Here is an 8,824-nt window from a genome sequence, read left to right as displayed (position 1 = left end):
TTCACTAATTGGAAACCTTTAGTAATTACTAATAGTATTTTTAAATTGATGGAACGTGAAAGTTGACTTATTTCCGCAACCACGATTAGATGCCAGTTTTCTACTAGGTTGCGCAATTTACACCTTTTCTTCTAGTGCGGTTTGGAAATGAAAGAGACTAATGCTTTCTATTTTGACGTTTTCGAATGCACCCTCTCTTAGCATTAAGATGCTTCTTGGCGGCAATTTAGTAAATAACTTAGACCATATACCAGCAGGGTACAGAGTTTACAAATTTAAGCATATAAATTAGGGCACATTTTTTTAAAGCCCTCCACAACTAAAACTTTATATTTATCTTAAGTAATGCTTGTGCGATTGATTGATTTTTGAAATCGCATAAAAAATTAGGAAAGGACACTCCATCGCTCGAAATTTTTCTTTTTTGGTGGCAGACCCTAATACTCGTATGAATAAATTCATATGTCATAGATACATGTAGTTAAGCTCCAAATTGCTACTCCAAGTGGTCGTAACTTTGGTTTGGCTGTCAACTTTTACGACATATGTATGGGTGATGACCCTTGTAAGTCGCGTGAACGATTGGAAATTGTCGTGCCAGAAAAGTTTTCCACTTACCCGCTGATGACAAAAGCGTTTTTTTTTTATAACTAGATGTATGCATGTAGGTACATACGTACATACTTATGTATGTTTCTTCATCAAGTCAAAGTTAAAATGTATTTTCCCACAAATAAAAGGGAGTTGATATAATTCGTTATTTTGATTGTTGGTACAAGCAATAAGCAATTGACATACATACATAAATAACGTAGAATCGTAAATTGACTTGGAAATTACATTTCTTACCAGCAAGTTGTTGACAATAAGTAGGACAAGTAGCCATGTAGGTGAATCAAATACAATTTATACTATTAAATTGTTAACTAGTACATACATATTTACAAGCATACATACAAATATGTACGAGGGATACGTGTGGTATAATGTAAACATGTTTTGTCGGGGGGTGTGTACTTTCATTGTTCGATCGTCCGGTTCGATTTAATTTCTTGATTGATTGGCATATTGGTGTCTTTTGTTCAAATTTTGAACGCTGTTGTGGTTGAAATTCAATTTACTTTCTGACACAAATTGCTACGTAGAGCATATCGAGCCCTAACCGCCAAAATAACGTAAGCGCCATTTTTTTTTTATTTTTTTTTTTTTTTATGCAAAAATACATCTACATGCCCTAGGAATATTTCTGCGTGAAAAATAAAATTTTGAAAAAAATTTCGCTTACGTTATTTTGGCGGTTAGGGCTCGATATATACAAATAGCTGGTGGAAATAGCATTTTCTTTTTTTCAAAATGACCACAGCCATAAAGTATGCACCGAAATTAGTAAACAGTTGAAGCTTTTCAAGCATTTCATTTTTATAAAAAAAAACTAGATCGCCATCACCCTGTTCGCTGAGTGTATGAAATTTGGTGTAATTTCAATAAATCTCAACATACTTAAACTATGTCAAAAACAGGAGATTTTAAATTATTTTAACCATCTTCAAAATATTTTCAAACTAAAACTTACTTAAAGCTCTCTCTTGTGATACTTTTCTAATTAACGCATTCCCTGAATTCAAATATAAATAGAAAAAAGCGGAGGACCCGCTTACATGCACTTTAGGAATGAAGCATTTTCAAAACCATTTCGATTGATACCCCTATTGTAATACTTCATTGAAATTATTGAATAGTTTGAATTTAACTTTCTGAACAGTTGACAACCTTTTTAAACTTCTTTCGTCTCACACTAATATTGTGATACGGGCATATGCATTTAAATTGCCAAATTCGTAAAGCGTAACAAATAAACAATCTCACCTTCGGACTTATAATATTTATATTAGTAAGGATCTTTCTACAGAACGGGTACCTTAAATTACAATCTTTCACAATGGACATTTTTCTTCACAAAAAAAGCGAATTTCTTTTAAAAATAATAAAAATGGGCATAATTTTTGCGAATGTCAAAACCGAGGTTTGACTTAAGAACCATGTCTTGCTTTTTGGATTTTAAGATCTCATAGCATCTATTATTTTAGAACATAAATTTATTATTTTAACCAAAGTTTTTAACATAAAATAGATTTTTGCCTGCTTAGTCTTACCAAAACTTTTATAATTTTATACAACAGGTAATTTTCTCAAGACATTTTCATTTTAAGATTGCATTCCGAATGAAAATAGTTTCATCTTTAACATGGAATATGTTACTCATACGCCATGTAGAGAATCGCCATTGAATGTACATATGTACATGGTGTATGAGTACAAATGGCCGTACTCGTACATAGCGTGTGAGTCAAATGCTTATATTTTATCAAAAAAAAAAAATCATTACGCATTTTGATTTGACCAATCGCAATATTTTTACTTATCCTTCGATATTCTTCGTTAGCAGCTTGATTTTTTTGCAGAAGATCAGGCTCTAATAACAAGTAATTTTTAGCAAATAAAACCGACTTCAATTCTTATATAAAAATTTAAGAGTACCATTAATTTCTTCACGATCCAATGATCGGACCTAAACCAAATTAGTATGGGACTACCTCGGGGATGGTTCCGTGCACAAGAGTCCACGGAAGTGAGGAAAACTTTTTTTACTGCCATTCACCAGGGTGTGGCAATCATTTGTCAAGGACAAGGAATCTTTGGTGCCATTGTCGAAAAATTCAGCTTAGACGATGAAGCGATGAGTGACTTCGGCGCAGTCCGAATCATAGTAGTGTGCCACACAATATTTCCGCTAAAGCTGTTGGGAAAAATATCAAGAATTATGTGAGTTGGTCCGATTTGACAATCACCTCAGATGACAAAAGAGTTCAAGCATAAAACTAACTTTATTTAAAAAAATATCGATAATTTCCGAAATATTTTGGCGGAAATCTTAATGTATGTATAATAAATTTTTATATTCCGTTGGAAAAACCGCCACCCTTTTTTTATAATGTACCATTGGGGTATAGTATACACATTTGCATACATTAGACCGGGTAGCTGAAAAAAGTTTTTATAACCGTCTTTAAGATTGAAAAATTATTTTGAGAGCTTACGCCGTCCATACAAACTTGTATCCTTAACAGGCACTAAAAGCAGCCGCGTTTGCGCCAAAGCGTATCAATTACAGGTGATAGCGATAGAAGCTATGCGTCTCCTTACGAGCATGGTTGTGCCAAATTAGCGCCTGTTTTGCTTTGTTTACATATCCGCGTATAAATACAATAAAAAAAAACACGCAGAGGATAAAAATTTGTATGATGCCAAAAAATCTCTCAAACTAAATTGTCAAACTAGAGCGGGTAATTAAAAAGCTCGTTTTCATTTGTATGGCGACCGACCCAGCCTAATGTACTCTTACGTATGCATAACCCAGAGAAAAAAAAATGCAAATTAAACAAAATAATAAATACAGCTTTCTGTGTGGTCAGCGTTCTGTTGTAAATCTTGCTTCACTATTTCGCTCGCATCTTCCGATTTGTAAAAACCATGCTTTTGCTGTATTTTTTGTTTTCTCCGCGAATTTTAATTTGTAATTTATGAATACTTATCCATTTTGGTGGATAAGGAATAACGCTGAAAATTGTATGTGTGTAGCCATAGCTGCAAACGCAACAAAAACTTCAGTGGCCATTTATCAAACGACCGACCGACCGACTGACACTCTGCGGTGCCCCGCTTTTACGTGTGCCATGAAAGTGAAGCAAAAACTGGGGAATTTGTTGAAATTTATTTTCTTTTGTTTTCACATAAGAAAGTATTCGTAGTTAGTGTAGCAAAAGGAAAAGCTTGTGAAATTATATGAGCAATTTAACACGACCGAGTTCAGAAGTTAAGTGCATGAATATTTGTCTTATTTTTTATTTAATGGCATTCGTAAAAGCATGTCTGTATATGGCTTAGTTATTAAATTCAAAGTTTTCCTGCAAAGTAAAACCCAGCTACACAATAAACTTTTTAGTGGTTAGCTGGTATAAGCTGATAAAAAGAAATATTATGGAAATAATTAGTTAAGCTGCAAAACGAAGAGGTTGTAAGCTAAATCAGAACTATCCCTGACGGAAACAAGTGATTTTTTTTTAAATCAACTAATTGAAAGACTACTTTAAAACAATTGCAATGAGTAAATGTTTCGAATTTGTATACTATTTTTGCTGAAAAAAAAAACAACTTGCGTCTTGGAAGTATGAAAAAGCATCTGTGAAGTCCAGAGCGCAAGCGTATTCAAAAGAAACATACTGACTTTGTTAAATAAATGAGTTCGTTGCAGGTAAAATAGTGCGAATTTCAATTAGTTATCATTGAAAATAGAGTAGTTTATAAATCACTTTCAAACTAATTCAATTTCCTGCAGGGTAGTAACTTCCATTGCACAGTTTCAATTCCTTAGGAACGCATGAATCTCTTTATAGCTCTTAAGGCTTTTTTTTACTAAAATATCACATTTGTATGGAACAAGAATGTTTTATAAGACTGCATGTAACCCTACGGCTAATTATTTACTTTTGCTAAAAATTTTAAACTCGCTCTCCCAAAAGTTCTTTGTGGGAAACCCTGAGGCCAACATTGCATCTAATTTTAGGAGGGTTATTAAACATTTTTGTTAGGTTAAAAATTACGCACAAAAACATACTTACTCCTTAAACATATGCGCTCATGAAATATTTATATATTTCCATATGTATGTATGTATAAATTTATGGCTATGCTCGCTTCCATCACTTCTGTGTGCATTGAGAATGCCTTTGAAAAAAGCTAAGGGCCATTTAAATAACAACCCTCGAAAAAATACCATTTAAAATCTTAGCAAAATACAAATATTTTAATTAAAAATATATGTTAATGTCATTTGTCTTTACTGGGACTTGCTGTGAAATAGGTTGGGTTAAAATCATTCGAATGAATATATCGCTCGTTTGCTGGGAGAATGTCATAACTCTGAAAAGTAAGGTTTTCCGCATTGAGCGAAATCAAATAATAACTAAAAACAAATATAAGAAGTACAATATTAAAATTTGCTTCATTGGATATATTTATGTAGCTGTCAGGAAACATCCCTTTGGTTCGCTTTACCAAATCTATGGCTGAGTGGAAGATTGACCTATCTTGGCAGCCAGTTCGAAAACACCATATCTAAGAAAAACTTTTCAACAACGCCCTATTTCAGAATTTGATTGATAAACGCCATATCTCAGAATTCGTTTTAAAACCGCCCTATCTCAGCGGCCGATTCAAAAACACCCTATCTCAGCACATCTATAATACGCGAAGGCATTTTTTGTTCAAGATAAAAGATCTGCACCGTTCGTTCGATTCTCAAAAATGGGATGCCAAATTTAAGCGCTTGGCTTGTAGATGTGCAAACTGGTTTTATTTTTTGGAAAATAGTTGCCACTGTTGAACAATTAAATTCAAATTATTTAAAATTCAATGCCAGTATATCCGCACAATTCGTTCGATTTTCCAAATTGAAGTCAAATTAAAAGGCTTGGACTGTATGTGCAATAAGGTTTTACATTTTGAAAAGAGTTGCCACCTTTTAAAAAATTATATTCAAATTAATAAAAAAAATGAATCAATTATTACAAAACGGATGTGAGCCGAAATGGTTTTGAAAAGCTTTGTTTCCTAGCTGAACTATAGGAGGGTTGCCAACTGTTCAAAAAATCATATCTGGTAAGAAAAATATTTATCACCATATGGGTACCAAACGAAAGAGGTTTCAGAACGAAGTAGTTTGAAAATATTTTTAAGAGGGTTGCTACCTGCTTGAAATGTCGAATATAGTTTACTTATACACAAGTTATATGAAACATGAAAATATGGACGTCAAACAAGGGAGTGCTAAGAAATACTTCGTTTGAATGCTGGGAATATTTTTGGGGTGTTGAAAATGGGTTGCCACCTGTTTAAAAGATTAAATTCAAATTATTTAATAAGTTTAATGAAATATTAAAACATTTTATTTCTGAACTGTACTTAGCGAGGTTGCCATATGTTTAAAAAATCAAATTCCACAAATTCATCAGTTAATTCAAATATGTATCGCAATATCAGGCGAAGGAGATTTAACAAAGATTAAGCATGAAAACATTTTGAAGAGGGCTGCCACCTGTTTGAAAGGTCTAACACAATTGACTAATACAAAAAGTATATGAAATATAGAAATACCGTAGTCAAACGAAAGAATGTTAAGAAATCTTTAGGTCGACCATTTGGAATGTTTGAAAAAATTCCTGAAATTTTGAACTCACTGACAAATATCTTTTTTCAATTGTTTGCAGTTAGTAAACTATTTGTCGGAGAAAATTAGTTAAGGTGTCAAAATTGCGTAATTACCTCGGATTTGGATGAGAGTGTAAGATAGATTAAAATAAAAAAAAAATATTGCATTAAAAAATTGCATTTTTTAATTTTTTTCCTTAACTTCCCCATGTTCGATTTTTGTTTTTTTTTTCGACCTGATTAGTTGCCAAACTTTATGAAGTGCGCTTTAAAAATTTGAGAATGGAAACACCAGAACTGTAGAAGTTACGAGTTTTTTCTTACCTGCGTACATAGAGTTTCATAAAGTTTATACATAAAATTTTATTGTAAATGTATTTTAATAGCTGCTCCACGTAAACCTCGTACGAACGTTGCTTGGAGTCTAGTCTAGTAAAAAATCTGATGAACATTTTTGAAAGCAGGCAATAACAAAACCCATCCCATAAAATTTTGTTTTATAGAAATTTTAAAACTGCGATAAATCAACTACAAAAATGTACGTACGTACAACCCTTTAGCAAGAAATTTGATTTTTATAAGTTTTAAGTGTATCTCGGTAACTGCTTTATCGATTCCGACCAAGCTTGGTTCAATTATTTCTTTCGGTATAACTAAGCGCATTAACAACAATGTTTGAAATAGCGAAAAAAATCCTGTTTATCAGGGAAGTTAGTTTACAGAGAGGTGAAACCTCTCAACAACTTGGAGCTTTTTCGTAGAATACAGCTATTCAGTGGTTGCTGAGGGCCAGTGAGGTAGCCAAAGAACATCTTAACAGCGCAAAACCATACAAACAGACATATGATATGGGAACAATAGAACCAAAAGTTTGGTGAAATACCAGATTTAACCGATGCACGGGAGACGGATGTACCGGATAAGTGCGTGAATTCATTTAATATGTATGGTACTTTGACTTCCAAGATGCTTAAATGAAATAAAGAACCCACGGTAAAGTATGTATGTAGGTGCTGATGCTCGCTTTGAAGCGAAAGGCAATCTGGCAGCCTAGAAACGGTTTTACATGAATACTAAATAGAAACAAAAGCATTTTAAAAAGTATTTCCGAGATTTTATGTTTCCACCTGATCACAAGTCGTGAAAACGCATTTCAAACAAATCATTATTTTTAAACAGTCTTTTAGCCCAAATTTTAATGATTGATTAGCTATCAGCGCTGAAAAATTACTCAATTACACTTATGCAAAAAAATCTTGCAATATTTCAGTTAAATATATACATATATGTATGTGCATGTATATGCCTTCCATTAAATTCCTAAGCTAAAAAGAGTTAACGAATGCCACCTCCGTCAATCCGCCAAAAGTTTTTTGCAAAATTTGGAATGCAAACAAATACCTTCAAACTATGTTGAGAAGAAAAGCCGAAAGAAAAAAAAAACCGCATAAATTACCATTTTGTTACTTGGCTCGATTGGCAAAGTCGACACGGTAGGCAGCTGACACAACACAATGGTAATTTTTTTACCACCACCGCGCTTGCAAGTAGATGAAGATGGAGTAGCGCAGCAAACACAGCTGAGAAAACATAATTGTTTCAAGGAAAGCAATTTCCTTTTAAAGACCCTGCTGGAAAGCTCACCCCCATAAGAATGAGACTTTTTTATGAATGAAGAATTTGCTTCTCTTTAGTTGTTGATTTCAAAATGTTTGAGATTTCTATCAATCTGCATTGCTTTCCGTCCAATGGTGCTCTTCCGTGAAATACACGTAATCACGCCAATACGCCAAATGAAGTCTTAAATTTTTAGAAGCTTATTTTATGTATTTTTTCCTTTTCCAATTAATTTTCTTTGTTTTAAAAAGAAACATATTTTTTTTAAATTCCATTTAATTTTTAGGAACTTGTTTTTTCATTTTTAAATAAAATCTTTATTTTTTAGTTTAGTCTTCGCTTAATTTTTAGATTATATTGCTTAAAAAGATTTTTTTTTATTATATATAAATTAAAAGTTTTCTTTTTTAATATAAATTGTTTATCCTTCATAATTTAATTTTTTTTATTTTTATATTTTATTGTTTTAAAAAGTTTAAAAATTGCTTTTTTATTTTATTCAGTTTTCAGGAACTAATTTAATTTTTATTTTGTTTTTATTAAATTTTTTTATATAAAATATTTATTTTTATTTATTTTCTTCTTTTTTCATTTAATTTTTAGATTTCATGTTTTAAGAAGAAAGCAAGCAAGTTTAATTTGATTCGATTTTATTTATTTTTGCTGATTCTCATTTTTTTCTTTTCTTAATAAATTTTTTTATTTTTACGTCTTATTTTTTTAAAAATAAACATATATGTATATGTCTTTTTTTATTTAATTTAATTTTTAAGTAATCAAGTGTTTTGCAGACAATATTAAAAAAAAAATTGTTTTTTAAAGTTATACCTCCGGCAGATGTTTATAATTTCAAAACTTTCCTACTGAGAATGCCTCTAATACTCAAAATATTTATATAACTCCAGTTGTATACATACAAACAGTGGCGGATTTGCCCTAT

Source organism: Rhagoletis pomonella, unplaced genomic scaffold, assembly GCF_013731165.1.
Source record: "Rhagoletis pomonella isolate Grant_MI unplaced genomic scaffold, Rhpom_1.0 Rhpom_scaffold_00002, whole genome shotgun sequence".
Taxonomy (NCBI): domain Eukaryota; kingdom Metazoa; phylum Arthropoda; class Insecta; order Diptera; family Tephritidae; genus Rhagoletis; species Rhagoletis pomonella.
This window is presented reverse-complemented; position numbering follows the sequence as displayed.